General features: G+C 46.7%; 1 non-coding gene across 1 annotated transcript; it reads right to left on the bottom strand.

Moving 5' to 3' along the window:
* Window positions 1-311: 311 nt before the first annotated feature.
* On the bottom strand, window positions 312-383 carry trnae-cuc (transfer RNA glutamic acid (anticodon CUC)). Its single transcript has one exon. It is a non-coding gene; the product is annotated as a tRNA-Glu (tRNA).
* Between the last annotated feature and the right edge of the window lie 18,288 nt (window positions 384-18,671).

The raw sequence follows: 18,671 nt of genomic DNA, 5'->3' as shown, positions 1-18,671 counted from the left end.
GTTATTGTTTTATTTTCTGTTACTGACCGTCTCCTCACTGTGACCATTTGTCCTGGTTTTATTGTGGCCAACATCACCATCTGGTGGTGGAGAGGAGGCTCTGCAGGAAGGGGTTGACAAAGTGGGAGAGACTCGGCTGGTCCGTGTTTGCAGCTTGTGTTCGTGTGAGCAAAAGTGATTTGTTACTGATTGATGTGTTCACTGGAAGGAAGAAGCTGATTGCAATTGAGTGCCTTTGGAAGCATCTTGTTATTGTGGGTAAATACTTGATGCTTCAAAAGTGAACTGTTTGTATTGCTACCAAACATAAATAGCAGAGAACGGTTTCGATCCATTGACCTCTGGGTTGAGGACCCAGCACGCTTCCGCTGCGCCACTCTGCTAACTACTATTGCCAATTTTAGCTGCCCGTTAGTGAAATATGTTGATTTCCCCAATGTTTTTCCAAAAATAGGATTGTCGTCGGATTTCTCAAGAATCCCGGACTCAGCAACACACGTGCTGACAGACTCACCCTCACTGTACAATGACACAAGGACACTGAGTAACAGCACTGACAATGAGGCAGGCAGAGAAAGACACACAGAAAACCAGGAAGAGATTATCAGGACCCAGAAAGGAACAGACAGAGAAAGGTACTGAGCAAACCAGCAAGTAACAGCGAAAGACTGATTAACACCACTTGGAGGGAGCACTGAGGGTGGCAAGGGTGCAGAATGTAGTCTGGCTGGGGTATTTCAATGTCCATCACCATGAGTGGCTCGGTAGCACCACTACTGACCATGCTGGCCGAGTCCTAAAGGACATAGCTGCTCGATTGGGTCTGCAGTCGGTGGTGAGGGAACGAACAAGAGGGAAAAATATACTTGACCTCATCCTCACCAATCTGCCTGCCGCAGATGCATCTGTCCATGACAGTATTGGTAGAAGTGACCACTGCACAGTCCTTGTGGAGATGATGTCCCGTCTTCACATTGAGGATACCCTCCATCGTGTTGTGTGCCACTACCACTGTGCTTAATGGGATAGATTTTGAACAGATCTAACAATGTATAACTGGGCATCCATGAGGTGCTGTGGACCATTACCAGCAGCAGAATTGTAGTCAACCACATTCTATAACCTCATGGCCCGGCATATTCCCCCACTCTAACATTACCAACAAGCTGGGGACCAACCCTAATTCAATGAAGAGTGCAGGAGGGCATGCCAGGAGCAGCACCAGGCATACCTTGAAATGAGGCGTCAGCCTGATGAAGCTACAGCCCAGGACTACTTTCATGCCAAACAGCAGAAGCAGCATATAATAGACAGGGCTAAGTGATCCCACAACCAACGGATCAGATCTACACCCTGCCACATCCAATGATGAATGGTGGTGGACAATTAAACAACCAACAGGAGGAGGTGGCTCCACTATTATCCCCAACCTCAATGATGGGGGAGCCCAGCACATCAGTGCAAAAGACAAGGATGAAGAATTTGAAACAATCTGCAGCCAGAAGTGCCGGGTTGAAGATCCATCTCGGCCTCCTTCTGAAGTCCCCAGCATCACAGATGCCAGTCTTCAGCCAATTCGATTCACTCAACTTGATATCAAGAAACGACTGAAGGCACTGGATACAGCAAAGGCTACGGGCCCTGACAATATTCCAGCAATGGTACTGAAGACCTGTGCTCCAGAACTTGCCGCGCCCCTAGCCAAGCTGTTCCAGTACAGCTACAACACTGGCATCCACCCGGCAATGTGGAAAATTGCCCAGGTATGTCCTGTACACAAATAGCAGGACAAATCCAACCCAGCCAATTGCTGCCGCATCAGTCTACTCTCAATCATCAGTATAGTGATGGAAGGTGTCATCGACTGTGCTATCAAGTGGCACTTGCTTTGCAATAACCTGTTCAATGACGCTCAATTGGGTTCCGCAAGGGCCATTCAGATCCTGACGTCATTACATCCTTTGTTCAAACAAGGACAAAAGAGCTGAACTCAAGAGGTGAGGTGAGAGTGTCTGCCCTTGACATCAAGGTAGCATTTGACTGAGTGTGGCATCAAGGAGCCAGAGCAAAACTGGAGTCAATGGGAATCAAGAGGAAAACTCTGCACTGGTTGGAATCGTACCTGGCAGAAAGGAAAATGGTTGTGATTGTTGGAGGTCAATCATCTCAGCTTCAGGACATTACTGCTGGAGTTCCTCAGGGTAGTATCCTCGGCTCAACCTTCTTCACTACTTCATCAGTGACCTTCCTTCAATCATAAGGTCAGAAGTGGGGATGTTCACTGATGATTGCAAAATTTAGCACCATTCGCGACTCCTCAGATACTGAAGCAGTCCATGTAGAAATGCAGCAAGACCTGGACAATATCCAGGCTTGGGCTGATAAGTGGCAAGTAACATTCGCGCCACACAAGTGCCAGGCAATGACCATCTCGAACAAGAGAGAATCTAACGATCTCCCATTGACATTCAACGGCATTACGATCGCTGAATCCCCCACTATCAACTTCCTGGGGGTTCCCATTGACCAGAAACTGAACTGGAGTAGCCTTATAAATAGTGTGACTACATGAGCTGGTCAGAAGGTACGAAGCATGCGGTGAGTAACTCACCTCCTGACTCCCCAAAGCCTGTCCACCATTTACAAGGCACAAGTCTGGAGTGTGATGGAATACTATCCACTTGCCCGGATGGGTGCAGCTCCAACAACATTCAAGAAGCTCGACACCATCCAGGACAAAGCAACATGCTTGATTGGCACCCCGTCCACAACATTCACTCCCTTCACCACTGACGTACAGTGGCAGCAGTGTGTACCATCTACAAGATGCACTGCAACAATGCACCAAGGCTACTCAGGCAGCACCTTCCAAACCTGCATCCTCTACTGCCTAGAAGGACAAGGGCAGCAGATGCATGGGAATACCACCACCAGAAAGTTCTCCTCCAAGCTACACATCATCCTGACTTGGAACTATATCGCCATTCCTTCACTGTCGCTGGGTCAAAATCCTGGAACTCCCTTCCTAATAGCACTGTGGGTGTACCTACCCCACATGGACTGCAGTGGTTCAAGAAGGAAGCTCACCACCACCTTCTCATGGGCAATTAGGGATGGACAATAAATGCTGGCCTGGATGGCGACGTCCTCATCCCATGAAACAAATAATTAAATACAATAACAGCTCATCTCAATTCCTAGTATTTCTAAATCCCACCAGTCCAACATAAGCTGAGCAATTATTGCATGTTGTGATTGACGGTCTGGTCTGTAAACTGCACTGTATCACAGATTGCTGACATTTGCTAACTGGAAATGAGAACTGCAAAATCGGGACAGTAGTTCACATAGTCTGTCAGTGTGAAAGAATCAGGCAATGTGAGGTAATAGAATTTGTCTGTAAATGTTACACTCATATTGCTTTATATTTTTATATTGAAAATAAAAGTAATCATTTCGTGAAAATAGTGACATGTTGTCCAAACTTTGGTAGCCAGTTGTTTTCGTCTTGCACTCAGCAGGGCATTCCACAAGAATACCAATTTAAAGGAAGACAACAACTTTCTTCTGTATGAGAAGAGAGTGCTGATTGGTGGGCAAGTGAACTCTGATTGGCCAAGGCATTGCCCTGTGGAATGAGCCAGTCAATGGCTGTCACTTATTTTGTTTAGCTGAAACTGACACAATGTGTGTGCAAAGAACAGGGCCCTATGTATTAATATATGTAGCTTACAGTCCACACCAATGCACCACACTGCGAGCCCGACTGACAGTCTTAAATTGGTTGTCAGTGTAATTCTTAGCACACTGAGAATTATTTAGCAAATGTTGTCCTATTGTGGAATCACATCTCATGTTGGATACTGTGTTTTGGGTTTTGCAAGCACGGGTTGGTTGGGTAGGGCCCATTGCGAACAGCTGAAGGGACATGTTATTTGATACAATCCGCCAGTTTTGGGATGTACGGTCTAGAAACCTAGCATCACACTGGTATTGAAATTCATATATCACGTTACTTATTTGTGTGATAGGCAGGACATCTCTTTTGCTTGACAGCAGCATCCTGTTAGTGGTGAACACCACACTTGTTGCTCCTGCATAGTAACAGCAGGAAACAGCGAGCTTCACCTGTTACTCAAATACTGGGGATATATTACCCTTCCAGGGTAATTTGAGGGAGACTGGGCACTTTTCAGGGCTCAAAATGACGTCCTTCAGCCCGTTTATAAGTTTGTGTGATATACAGTGAGAAATGATCTGTTCAGTGTAGCCATTGTAATGCAGGATGTCTTTGATTCGCCCTATTTCAGCATCAAGCTTGCATGGTGAGCAAATGGCTCAGCCCTATTTATGAGGTTGCCGAAAAGACCAATCTTCTAGCGCGTGGATCTGTAATAATCCCAACGCGTGCATTGACCAGTGAAGGTAGGTTTGCGGTAGACCGTGGTAGAAAACCCCTTAGCAGATTTCTCAACTAGTACATCAAGGAAAGGGAGCTCATTTGACTGCTCCATTGCAAAGGTGAATTTGAGTCTAGGATGGAGCCCATGAAGACGTGCAAAGAAATTATTTCATGCAGCTGCGGATTCAAATATAGCAAATGTATCATCGACATATTGGAAATATGCAAGAGGTCGGAGGTTAGGTGTCATTCCCTTAAAAACAGGTTTGTCATGGAATCCAACAAAGATGTTTGTGAGAGCTGGGCCGAGAGGGGATCCCATGGCAACACCAGCGATACATGGTGTCAATAAAACTGAACTCAACTGTGCAAGTTGCCGAGTTCATAAGTTCAATGAATACGGATTCACACAATGGTGACGGGTCTAGATCGCCATGATATAGCACTGCAGTGCAAATATCTATGGCTTCCTGAAGTGGTACATTGGTGAATAGGCTAGCAATGTCAAATGACACATGGACACGGCATTGCTATCGATATGCAAGTCCTGGATGATATTCGCAAATGTGAAGGAATCCTTCACTGTGTATGTGGAGAACTTGCTCAAAAGCTGGTTGTAACAATTTGCCCAACCATTTGGCAAATTCATTTCAGGATACTATTTACATTACTTCAAATAAAGAAAACACAACGACACAAAGAACTGAGCACAACGCTGAAAGTTTCACAGCAAATAGTCAAATAGGAAAAGGATGAAATACAGAAAGAAAAAGCCTAAAATACTGAAAACACTCAGCCAGTCCGGAAACAACTGTGGAGAAGAGAAGCTCGGGATAGTGGTCCAGTTCTGTGACCCTTCTATAGACCTGAAACATTGCTCCTCCCTTCCTCTCTCCACAGATACTGCTGGAACTGCTGAGTGTTTCCAGAATCTTCTGTTATTATTCAGGTTTCCAGTGTGTGCAGTAATTCTCTTTTTGAAAATAAAATATTCCCTGAGAGGAATGGAACTTTACATAAAAAATAGGAGTGGGCCATTCGGCCCATCGAAATAGCTCTGCCATTCAATAAGATCACAGCTGATCTCCTACATCAACTCCATCTTACCACACTAGCATAGATCCCTTCATTCCCTTCGTATCCAAAAACCTATCGATCTCTCTCTTGGATATACCCAATGATTGAGCATCCACATCTCTAGAGTCACAGAGAGATACAGCACTGAAAAAGGCCCTTGGGACCACCGAGCATGTGCCGACCAACAACGACCCATTTATACTAATCCTACATTCATCCCATATTCCCTACCACGTTCCCACCATTCTCCTACCACCTATCTACACTAGGGGCAATTTACAATGGTCAATTTACCTATCAACCTGCAAGTCTTTGGCTGTGGGAGGAAACTGGAGCACCCGGCGGAAACCCACGTGGTCACAGAGAGAACTTGCAAACTCTGCACAGGCAGTACCCTGAACAGAACCGAGGTCACAGGAGCTGTGAGGCTGCGGTGCTAACCACTGTGCGTCGAGAATTCCAAAGATTCACAATACTTTGAGTGAAAATAAATTCTCCTCTTCTCAGTCCTAAATGATTGAGCCATTTATACTGAGACTGTGATCCCTAGTTCGAGATTCCCCAGCCAGAGGAAACATCCTCCCAGCATTTACCCTGTTAAATCCCTTAAGATTTTTAGGTGCCAGTAAGATTACCTCTCACTCTTCTAAATTATGAGGAATATCGGCCTCGTCCACTCAATCTCTTCTCATAGGTCAATCCCCCCATCCCAGGAAGCAAACGAGTGACACTTTGCTACACTTCCTTTAAGGCAAGTATATCCTTCCTTAGATAAGGGGACCAAAACTGTACACAGTGCTCCAGGTGTGATCTCACCAAGGCTCTGTCTAATTGCAGTCAAACTTCTTTATTCTTATAAAAACTCTTCACAATGTTGAACACAACTTTCAACTGCCCCATTAACACCTCTGCTCTAAGAAGAAGGACCCCAGATTCACACACCCCAGACCCCTATTCTTTCCACATTAGCTGAATTCCTGCATCTCTGATACATTCTAGTAAATCTCCTCTGCACCCTCTCTAAGGCCTTGACATTCCTGCTAAAGTGTGGAGCATGGAATTAGACACAATGCTCTAGCTGAGGCCGATAACCAGTGAGATTTAGAAAGGTTCAGCCTCAATTCCTTGTCTGTGTCCCGTACTCCCATTTCTGGTTTCTGACTCAATGTCGGCTCTGAGCTGTTGTAACTGCCTGAATAAATATTTCCACCCAACAAAGCGCTCGGAATGTGAGAAGGGACAAAGTGAGTGACCAAGTACATCAACTCCAAGTAAAACTCCACCATGTAGTGAAAACACCCGAAACACAACGGCTCTTTTCAGAGCCACCTACAATCTCTCTGAAAAAGCTGCACCAACATCTCTCTAGAATTGGTTTATTTCATTGGTTTTAATGCTCAGTAACTCTCTGGAACTTTCTCACTGTCTTTGTGTTTTCTGTTTCAATCTGGTATGGAGATTCTGGGAAGATGAGTTTCACTGCCTGGGAGGATCTTTGTGGTTTTCCTGCAGAAACACAAAACAAAGTCTCTTTTCAGAGTCACCCACCGCCTCATAGGGACAGCAGTGACATGGGAACGGGAGCTGGGGTGTGTTTTATGCCGGAAATATCAGTTAATGATTTATGTTGTGCTCTCGTTATATTCCAATCTCTGAATTGAGCCTTTGCACCACACCAGGGTTATGGGGAGAGTTTTCATCGTTTCTTTTCCAAACGCACAGACGATGTGATAAAGTTGCTGATTTATGCAGATGGCGGATTCTCCCCTCACAGTGAAAAGTAACATCACACCTTCACATCTGCCCATTGTTTTATAATTGAATAATTAGTCAAATGGAATTATTTGTGATGTTATTTCCCCCGAGACGGTGTTTCCTGCAGTGAAATTGATCAGTTTCAGCTCAGTCATTCAGGGACCTGGAATTCCTGCAGTTTGAGCCCGCTGTCTCCCCAGCCCACTTCTGATTGGTCACCCTCTTCTCATAAAGTCAGTGACAGAACATGAGGAGGCCATTTACCCCATTCAGTCCATGTCGGGTTTCCAATCTGTTTAGTCCCCGACTCGATCCCCAAAGCCCTGCATAATCCATTTGGGTCAAAATAACCATGGCAGGACACGAACCTGTAATCTTCTGATACCATCATGGAATATACCGAAGTCAGATGCCTTACCCATTAGGCCACACGGCCATTAGCTCACATAAATGATTCAATTAGAGAACCTCGATGCACAAAATACAAAAAATCATTGGTTGAACCTGTCAACCTGGCAGAATATTTGAATTTGTGAAAGCCGCCAATTTCACTTTGGAAAAGAAGTGATCGACTGGAAAAGTACATAAAAATCTATTTTCCCGTAGCGGTTTAAATAAACTTTTAAAACACAATTTTGCTTTTACCGACTCAAATTGCTGGTGCTATTTTATGAACAGCTTTATTTTGCCAATTGTTGTCAACTTCTCATCCGTAACTGACAGTAAAAGACTCCGTTCAGCAATCGTTCACACGACAAATAACTCAAACTCGGTGTGGAAGTAATAAATTACAGACTATTGGTAATTCCCCTTCACACAGGCTTCAGGGGGACAGTGAGGAGACACTGAAATAGTTGTTTCATCCTTTTAAAAGGTTCCCATTCTGTCCTGTTATTGACGTGTTGGAATCAGATTTGTATTTAACAAGATATTTCTGTGAAAACAAAATCCTCAACGGACCAGCTGGGAATCTGGGAATCACTGTAGTAAAATAAAAGGCTTTTGATTGAGAAGACGGGACTTTCTCACCAGCAGCCGGGTTACATTCCCCTCACATCCTTACACAGTGAGCAGCTCTTACCCTCGAGAAATAGACAGCAGCAGTTGGAAGTTCAGTAAAAGGATCGGTTCATTGAAACAAGTTTCTGAGTGACAGGTGGTGCTGAATATTAATACAAGAAGGTCCTGGAATGGGAAACAAGTGTCCAGAGTGGGCTCTGAAATCAGGACAGGGAAATGGCCAGCACTGATACAGATCATTTCATTATTACATTGATATCTGACTGTCTATAAGGAGAAGCGAGTTAAACACATGATGGTGAAAGGAATGGAAGATGACGCTGGTTGTTTTAGATGAAAAGGGATAGACAGAGGTGTGGGTACAGCAGACTTCAGACAGTAATCAGCCCTTTCAGATACTGTGGGTGGATCTGAAAAGAGCCTTTGGGATAGGGAAAAAAGCTCTTTGTTTAAAAACCCTCAAATAGCTACCTTGTAATTGGTCAGGTTACTAATGTTTTAGTTAGTGTAATTTATGAATAATTACTAATTAGAAAGTGCTGTTTGGACAGAGTGTAAAGCTGTGAGTTGATGTGTGAGGGACTTCACTGACTAGGGGAAGGAGGTGCTCTTTGGTCTCTTCACTTCTGCCTTTTCGGCCTCCATGGTACAGGGGAAGAAGCTGATCGGTGAGTAACTGGTAAATTATTCTACTTATTACACTTATTACACGAGCAATAATGAGTTTGTAAAGCTAAGTAATGGCAGGGCAGCTCGAAAAGTTAAAGTTCGAAACTGGGGGAAGGCAAATTTTACAAAACTGAGAGGTGATTTGGTGGATGTGGACTGGATACAACTACTTGAAGGAAACCCCAAGGATGTTTTATCGGTCCATTAAGAGCAAGAGGATAACTAAGGAAAGGGTATGGCCTATCAGAGATGTACAAGGGAACTTCTGTGTGGATCCAGAAGATGTGGGCGGGGTTCTTAATGAGTTTTTTGTCTCTGCCTTCACAAAGGAGAGGGATGATGCAGACATTGTCGGAAAAGAAGAGGAGTGCGAAATATTAGATACGATAAGCATAATGAGAGTGGAAGTACGAGAGGGTCTGACATCCTTGAAAATGAATAAATCACCAGGGCCAGATAGTTTGCATCTGAGGTTCTTAAATGAAGCCAAGGAGTAAATAGTGGATGCGCTGAGGATCATCTTCAAATCCTCACTGGATATGGGGGAGGTGCCGGAGGATTGGAGGTCTGCGAACGTTGTACTATTATTTTCAAAGGATGTGGTAAGTCTGACCTCAGTGGTGGGTTCAATTCTGGGTACTGCCTGTGTGGAGTATGCAAGTTCTCCCTGTGTCTGTGTGGGTTTCCTCTGGGTGCTCCAGTTTCCTCCCACATGCCAAAGACTTGCTGGTTGATAGGTTAATTGGCCATTATAAATTATCCCGAGGTAGGTGGTAGGGAAATATAGGGACAGGTGGGGATGTGGTAGGAATATGGAATTAGTGTAGGATTAGTATAACATGGATGGTTGATGGTCGGCACACACTCGGTGGGCCGAAGGGCCTGTTTCAGTGCTGTATCTCTTTAAAAAAAAATTAATTCTTTGGAATTAAATGTGGGAGCTATGATTGGGAAATTTACTGATGACACAAAAATTGGCCGTGTAATTGATAGTGAGGAGGATAGCTGTGGACTGAAGAATGATTTGAATGGATTAATTGAGTGGGCGGAAAAGTGGCAAATGGAATTCAATCTGGAGAAGTGTGAGGTAATGCATTTGGGGAGGGCAAACAAAGCAAGGGAATACACAATAAACGGGAAGATATTGAGAGGGGTAGAAGAAGTGAGAGACTCTGGAGTGCATGTCCACAGGTCCCTGAAAGTGACAGGATAGGGAGATAGAGTGGTGAAGAAGGCATATGGAATGCTTTCCTTTCTTGTCGACAAAAGCAGGGATGTAATGCGAGAACTGTTTAAAACGGTGGTTTGGCCACAGCTGGAGTATTGCGTACAGTTCTGGTCATCACATTGCAGAAAGGACATAATTGCTGTGGAGAGAGTACAGAGGAGATTTACAAGAATGATACTGTGGGTGGCTCTGAAAAGAACCTTTGGGTATTTGATAAAATCCTGGCAGATTGCCTTGCATTTGGTGCCCGGAGCGCTGGTTTTCTTGGGCAGCAGCATGGCCTAGATATTCGGCAGCACCCAGCCCTGAGTGATGGTCACCCCTCCCAGCAGCTTGGTGAGCTCCTCGTCATTGAGGACGGCCATCTGTAGGTGTCTGAGGATGTTGCGGGTCTTCTTGTTGTCCTGGGCCGCGTTAATGGCCAACTCGAGGATTTCAGCGGTCAGATACTCGAGCACAGCAGCCAGATAGACCGGGGCTCCGGCACCCACACGCTCAGCATAGTTGCCCTTTCTCAGGAGCCTGTGTACACGGCCCACCGGGAACTGCAGACCAGCCCGGGAGGAGCGAGACTTGGCCTTGGACCAAGCTTTTCCGCCGGTCTTTCCTCTTCCAGACTTTTCTTTTCCAAAAATATACTTGAGGACATTCCGTGCAGACCACTGCCTGATGGATTGGTGGTCAAAGGTGTTTTTCCACACAAACATTTCCACAAACGCAGAGTCCAACTGGATGGAGCGTTCCGTGGCAATGTGACCAGATCCATCCTTCGCAACACCGGGGTCAGATAGAACCTCAGCACGTAGTGACACTTGATGTTTGCATACTGGGGCTCTACGCACAGCTTGATGCAGCCACATACGAAGGTGGCCATCAGGTTGAGGGCGACGTTGAGTACATTTTTTCGCCTTTATCCAGAGGTTTGAACATCGTGTCCCTCTGGACCCTGTCCATTTTACGTCTTCATCTAAAGCGGGAATTGGCTCGGGTGATCGCCACAGCACAGGAGTGGGGTATGGGCCAGACCTGTGCCACTTACAGCAACAACGTGAGCACCTTGCACCTGATGACCAGGTTCTTACCCATAATAGAGAGAGATCGCTGCTCCCACTTGCTCAGTTTATGTTGTACCCTGGCTACTCGCTCCTCCCAGGTTTTGGTGCACGTCCCGGCCCTTACAAACCATATCCCCAGCACCTTCAGGTAGTCTGACCTGACGGTGAAGGGGACAAAGGATCGGTCAGCCCAGTTTCCAAGGAACATGGCCTCGCTTTTGCCATGGTTAACATTGGCTCCCGAATCCAGTTCGAACTGGTCGCAGATGCTCATCAGTCTGTGAATGGACAGCGGATCCGATCAGAATACTGCAACATCATCCATGGACAGGGAGGCTTTGACCTGAGTGACTCCACTGCCTGGGATTGTCACCCCTCTTATGCCCGCATCCTTCCAAATAGACTCAGCAAAGGGTTCGATACAGCAAACACACAAGGCAGGGGAAAGAGGAAAGCCCTGTCCGACTCCAGATTTGATTGGAAACTTTCTGATTCCCACCCAATTTTTTGGACTGTACTACTGATGTTTGTGTGGAGCAGTTTGATCCAATTGCAGATTCCCTCCCCAAACCCCATGTTGGAGAGCACATCCATCATGTATGTGTGCGATATCCTGTCAAAAGCCTTCTCCTGGTCCAGGCTGATGAGGCAGGTGTCCACCCTCCTGACCCGTACATCGGCGATCGTATCCCTGAGGAGCACGAGACTATCAGAGATCTTCCTACTGGGTACAGTACAGGTCTGGTCAGGGTGAATCACCAACTCCAGAGCAGACTTGACTCGATTGGCGATGACTTTGGACAGAATCTTAATACATTAAGCAGTGAGATGGGCCGCCAATTTCTGTTTTCTGCCCTCTCCCCCTTCTGCTTGTAGATGAGGGTGATGATGCCTTTCCTCATGGATTCTGACATGCTGCCGGCCAGGAGCGTACTCTCGTATACTTCCAGCAGGTCCGGGCTGACCCAGTACCACAGGGCCGAATACAACTCAACTGGTAAGCCGTCGCTTCCGGGAGTTTTCTTCATCTCAAAAGACTTGATGGCCTTTGTCAGCTTGTCCAGAGTTAGTGGTTTGTCCAGATTCTCCTGCATGCTGTCATCTAAGACCTCTGTGATAGATGACAGGAAGGACTGGGAGGACGTGCTGTCCTTAGACTTCACGTCGTGCAGCCCAGCATTCAAGGATTTGCTAATCCTTAGAATGTCGGACTGTGAAGTTGTGACCGAGCCATCCTCTTCCTTCAGGCTGCTGATCACAGAGCTCTTTGTGTGTACCTTTTGGAAGAAGAAACGCGAGCACGTCTCATCCTGCTCAATGGAGCGGACTCTGGTCCGGAAGATGATCTCGGAGGCCTCCGTGGCAAAGAGCGAGGCCTGCTGGCTCTTCACCTCTTGGAGATCCTCCTTGACCTCGACCCCCATCGACTGCAGCCGGAGCAGATTTTGCATTCTTTTCTGGAGTTGGGACATTTCCCTTTGTCTCTCTCGCCCTCTGAACACCTTTGGAGATAAAGAACCTCTTGATATTCACCTTGATCGCTTCCCACCAGTGCACCGGATACTCAAAGAGGGTCTCACTGTTCTCCAACTTTTTCAATCTCTTTTGAGTTGCTCAATGTTCTCTGAGGTTAGCAGTGTAGCATTGAGCTTCCATGTCCCCCTGCCAACCCGCTGGTCATCCTGTAAGTGACAGTCAACCAGTAAGAGGCAGTGGTCGGAGAAGAACACCGGCTTGACGTTGGTGGATCTGACCTTGAAAGCAGGGGACACATACAGGAAGTCAATCCTGGAATGGGCAGACCCGTCCAATCTTGACCATGTGTATCGACGCTGCTCTCTGTCTGCAGGTTTGCTGAAGACATTGTGCAGTTTGGCATTTATTACTGTTTCATTTAAGAATCTGGGCGGAGCGTCCAGTTTTCTGTCGTCACTGCCAGATCGTCCAGCTGCATCAATGATGCAGTTGAAGTCACCTCCAAGAATGACCGGCCTGGATGTCGCCAGCAGCAGTGTGAGTTGCTGGAGGATGATCAGCCGCTCACTGTATTGGACCGGGGCATAGACGTTGCTTAACTGGAGCGGAGCATTGTTGTACATTACATCTGCTACGAGAAGGCGACCGCCCACCAGCATCTTAACTTCAGAGATGGTTAAATCGCCTCCCCACAGCAGAATCCCCAGGCCGGAGGAACAGGAATCATTTCCTCTGAACCAGATCGATGGCCCGTGGGATCACCATCGTGACCATTGCCTGTAAGTGCTGCGGTGCAGGATTCCACACTCCTGACAAAACAGTATGCCGGCTTTGACCTTTGCGAAGTCACCCAAGGTTGAAACACATCACGTGGTGGATTTAACACAATGCATGTTAATCGAAGCATTCTTTATATCCACTATAAAGTTGGGTGTTGCTTACCACACCAGGTGTCCTTGCTAGTCCCAGTCCTTGAGTATGTTCCTGCATACCCATAGTGTACGCAAGCTGTTTCACATTCGTTGAGCCCAGAAACCCCTCATGGTTATTCATGAGGGTTTTGTTCCACTGGGGTGACATCGGCAGGTGGGGGACGGGTCTTGTTGGCAGCAAGGCTTGGGTTGTCCTCTGCTGTTGGTGTCTTTCCCCTCGGTCCCTCCTCGAAGACATCACTGTTCCTGACTTCCGGAGCTGGAGTGCGCAGGACACTTTGCTGCTCTCGGTCTCCCGGAGCTGGGGTGCACTGAGCATCTCCTTGGGTTCCATGCTTTTGGTTTGGGGTGCGCTGGGCGTGTCACAGCTTCCAGTGCCCCGGAGCTGGGGGGCGTTATCTTCCAGCTCCTTTGAGTTCTGCTGCTTCTTTTGGAGGTGCCATCGTTCCGGCCCTTCCTCGTCCAGTGAGGAGGAGCTGCTGTAGTCTGTCTCAGACGGTAGCCTCCTCTTGCCACTGGTTTGGGTGGTGACCTGTTCTTTTTTTGGAGCTTTTTTCTTTGTGGTCTTCCTTTGTACCACCTGCCACTGACCTGTTTGTCCATCTGCTGCCTCCTCCTCCATTAATTCTGTCTGTAGAGGAGGAGTTTCCAGGCATGGAGTAGGTGTTGGGTCACTGGTTGCAGCTGCCTCCCCTTTCTTCTCTTTCTCAGATCGACTTTCATCGCTGTGGGGAGGATTGCTTGTTTCCCTCCCAGAACCAGACATGTTCACCATTCCTTAACCCGGTCTTTCCTTGGTCCTTGCTGCCTGAGCATAACTGAGGCAGCGTTTGGGCAGGTTTTGTAGAGGTGGCCTGCCCCACCTCACAGGTTGCAGTACTTACTCTGTTTACAGTCCTTGGTGTGATGGCCTTCCTTCTTGCAGTTCTTGCAGACGACTGTGCTGCAGTTAGCTGCCACATGACCAGATTTGCCGCAGGTACGACAAACTCTGGGCTGCTCCGCATAGACCATGAAGCCTCGACTTCCCCCGAAAGCGAAGCTGGAGGGAGGATGGATGATGGCTCCGTTGGCATCGACCTTCAAGGTCACCTTGACCTGCCGCTAGCTGGTCCAATTCCCAAATGGTTCCTTGACATCAGTGCTGCCGCCGGCCACCTCAACATACCTGGTGAGGAAGGTGAGTTCATCCACGACAGGAACATGGGGGTTGTAGAGGTGGCTTCTCACCACCTGGTCACGTTGCGAATGGCAGTGTGAAGAGCGGCTCCATTGTGAGGATCGACAGCGGCGCCTGGTTTCCCTTCTCCTTGAACACCTTCAGGAACTTGATGCATCCGCCATGTTCTTGGACGTCACGTCAAAATATCCACTGCTGGGGAAGTCCTGCAGGCAGAAGATGTTTACAGCTTGGAATCCACAGCAATCAATAAGGATTTTCTTAATGAAGAAGGTACGATCAACCGGTGCATCTCCTTCCTTATCCTTCACTGCCACCCGAACGGTGTTACACACTCCCTGGCCTGAAGTTACAGAATTGGTTTCGGCCATTTTACTCAAAAACTTACCTGAGACAGGATCATGGTCTCTCCCCTGCACATCTTCCAGACATTTCCACAATCTCACAAATACTTTCACAAAGAGTGAGGAATTCCTCCCGCACTTCCCTGCTTTACCTGCTGGAGGAATGCCGTCCGGCTACTTCTGATTGGTTACTGTCTGCTGAATCTCATTGGCTGGTTCATGTCACCAATCAGGTAGCTGCTATTTCGCCGATCATCAAAGGGCAATGAGAAAATGGGGTGGTGAATGACAAATTGTCAGAGCTGAAATCCATTCTCAAATCTGAAAAGCCCGCCAAAATATTTGTAAAACAAGGAACAGCTGAAATATAATAAATATTATCGTCTAAAGAGTAAAATGTATTTCACTCTCTCCTGATATTGTGTTTCTCTTCATTGTCCGTCACAGATACCAGACTTAGTTTCCTTCCGGGAACAGAGCAGAGAGGAGCAGGCCTGTGGGGAGAACACCGAGAGTGGAGCTGATAAATTATGCCCAAGGATCGCGGTCCAGTCACTTACCTTCCGGGAGTGGAGCAGACCTGTGTGGGAGAATGGAGGACATAGGTGATGTTTTAAATTATTTCTTTTCATCTGTGTTCACTATGGAGAAGGACAATGTAGGTGTAGTGATCAGGGAGGGGGATTGTGATATACTTGAACATATTAGCATTAAAAGGGAGGAAGTATTAACTGTTTTATTGGGCTTAAAAGTGGATAAATCCTCAGGCCCAGATGAGATGTATCCCAGGCTATTATGTGAGGCAAGGGAGGAAATAGCAGGGACTCTGACACCAATTTTCAAATCCTCTCTGGCCACAGGAGAGGTTCCAGAAGATTGGAGGACAGCAAATGTGGTTCCTTTATTCAAGAAGGGTAGCAGGGATAAACCAGGTAATTACAGGCCGGTGAGTCTAACATCAGTGGTAGGGAAACTATATTGGGAAAAATTCTGAGGGACAGGATTAATCTCCACTTGGAGAGGCAGTGATTAATCAGGGATAGTCAGCATGGCTTTGTCAGGGGGAGCGCGTTTCTAACTAACCTGATTGAATTTTTCGAGGTGGTGACTAGATGTGTATTAGATTGGAGATACAGCACTGAAACAGGCCCTTCGGCCCACCGAGTCTGTGCCGAACATCAACCACCCATTTATACCAATCCTACACTAATCCCATATTCCTACCAAACATCCCCACCTGTCCCTATATTTCCCTACCACCTACCGAAACTAGTGACAATTTATAATGGCCAATTTACCTATCAACCTGCAAGTCTTTTTGGCTTGTGGGAGGAAACCGGAGTCCCGGAGAAAACCCACGCAGACACAGGGAGAACTTGCAAACTCCACACAGGCAGTACCCAGAATCGAACCCAGGTCCCTGGAGCTGTGAGGCTGCGGTGCTGGCCACTGCAGGGTCAAGCAGTTGATGTAGTCTCCATGGACGTCACGAAGGCTTTTGATAAAGTCCCACATGGGAGATTGGTTAAGAAGGTAAGAGCCCATGGGATACAGGCCAATTGGGCAAATTTGATTCAAAATTATCTGAGTGGCAGGAGGCAGAGGGTAATGGTCAAGGGTTGTTTTTGCGAGTGGAAGACTGTGACCAGGGATCGGTGCTGGGACCCTTGCTGTTTTTAGTGGACATTAATGATTTAGAAGTGAATACAGCAGGTATGATAAGTAAGTTTGCAGATGACATGAAAATTGGTTGTATGATAAATAATAAGGAGGAAAGCCTTCGATTACAGGACAATATAGATGGGCTGGTAAGATGGGCGGAGCAGTAGCAAATGGAATTCAATCCTGAGAAGTGTGAGGCCTTGCATTTTGGGAGGTCTAACAAGGCAAGGGAATATACAATGGATGGTAGGACACTAGGAAGTACAGAGGGTCAGACGGACCTTGGTGTACTTGTCATAGATCACTGAAGGCAGCAGCACAGCTCGATAAGCTGGCTAGGAAGGCATATGGGATAGTTGCCTTTATTAGCCGAGGCATATAATATAAGAGCAGGGAGGTTATGATGGAGCTGTATAAAATGCGAGTTAGGCCACAGCTGGAGTACTGTGTCCAGTTCTGGGCACCACACTATAGGAGGGATGTGATTGCCCCAGAGAGGGTACAGAGGAGATTCACCAGGATGTTGCCTGGGCTGGAGCATTTCAGCTATGAAGAGAGACTGAAAAGGCTAGGGTTGTTTTCCTTAGAGCAGAGAAGGCTGAGGGGGGACATGATTGAGGTATACAAAATTATGAGGAGCATTGATAGTTTAGATAGGAAGAAACTTTTTCCCTTAGCGGAGGGGTCAATAACGAGGGGGCATAGATTTAAGATAAGGGACAGGAGGTTTAGAGGGGATTTGAGGACATTTTCTTTCACTCAGAGGGTGGTTCGAATCTAGAAAACACTACCTGAAGAGGTGGTAGAGGCAGGGACCATCACAACATTTAAGAGGTATTTCAATGAGCACTTGAAATGCCATAGGATACAAGGCTACATCCCAAGTGCTGGAAAATGGGATTAGAATAGTTAGGTGCTTGATGGCCGGCACAGACACGATGGGCTGAAGGGCCTGTTTCTGTGCTGTATAACTTTATGACTCTATGACTTGCTTTTAAAATCCGGTCTGTATTCGGGTTTATTGTCCCTTGGATTTGACACTGTCTGTAACGGGCGAGTATAAAGCCTCATTCACAGCATTCTGTGACGGGACACATTCCAGCTCAATCTGTGTAAAGAAAACACATCACAGATTATAGATTGATTCCTGGTGACAGGAGCTGCCAAGGGAGCTAAACCTGAGCCCAAACTTCTGGTGTAAGAAGTAAAAGTGACATTAAGGTTGTTACACTCCCAGCGGTTTACGGTTAATGAATTAATATTCCCCAATAAGTAAACAAACTGGAAAAAGAGAAATGAGTGACTGAAGACTGAGCCATTCCCTTTAAATCAGCTCTTACTGACCACAGTCTGGGAAGAGGCGGAACATGAACGGGTCAGACCAGAAAATGACAAAGGATCAGGGAGCAGTGTTCAGTTTAAATCACAAACAGTGAATCGGGAGACAAATATTCTGCTGGGTAGTGAAACTGCATTTCCCAGAAACTTACCACCGGATAGAAAAACGATTCAAAAATGGAATCACAATCCGCCGGAAAAATATTTAACATTAAAAGCCATAAATTCAAAATATCGTTCACCAACGAATTCATGATGCTCATGGCCCTGGAGGAGATGGTGGTGTTGGGGTGAACCTGCTTCATCACTTTGTTGATGTAGATGGAGTAACTCTCCTTCCTCGACTTTGACAACCCTTCCATTCCATTTTCCATACCATGTACATTTTACAGCAAACCCATATTTGGTGTATACAGCCCGAGGGGTTTCCCATGGATCCAGCCTCTCAGTTCATTTTGGTGGGAGGACCTTACACAGTGGTCTTTCCCCATTGAGACTTTGCAGCGGCTGCCCTAAGCTTTAGTGCGCCCCAC

Source organism: Heterodontus francisci, unplaced genomic scaffold, assembly GCF_036365525.1.
Source record: "Heterodontus francisci isolate sHetFra1 unplaced genomic scaffold, sHetFra1.hap1 HAP1_SCAFFOLD_58, whole genome shotgun sequence".
NCBI lineage: Eukaryota > Metazoa > Chordata > Chondrichthyes > Heterodontiformes > Heterodontidae > Heterodontus > Heterodontus francisci.
This window is presented reverse-complemented; position numbering and strand designations above follow the sequence as displayed.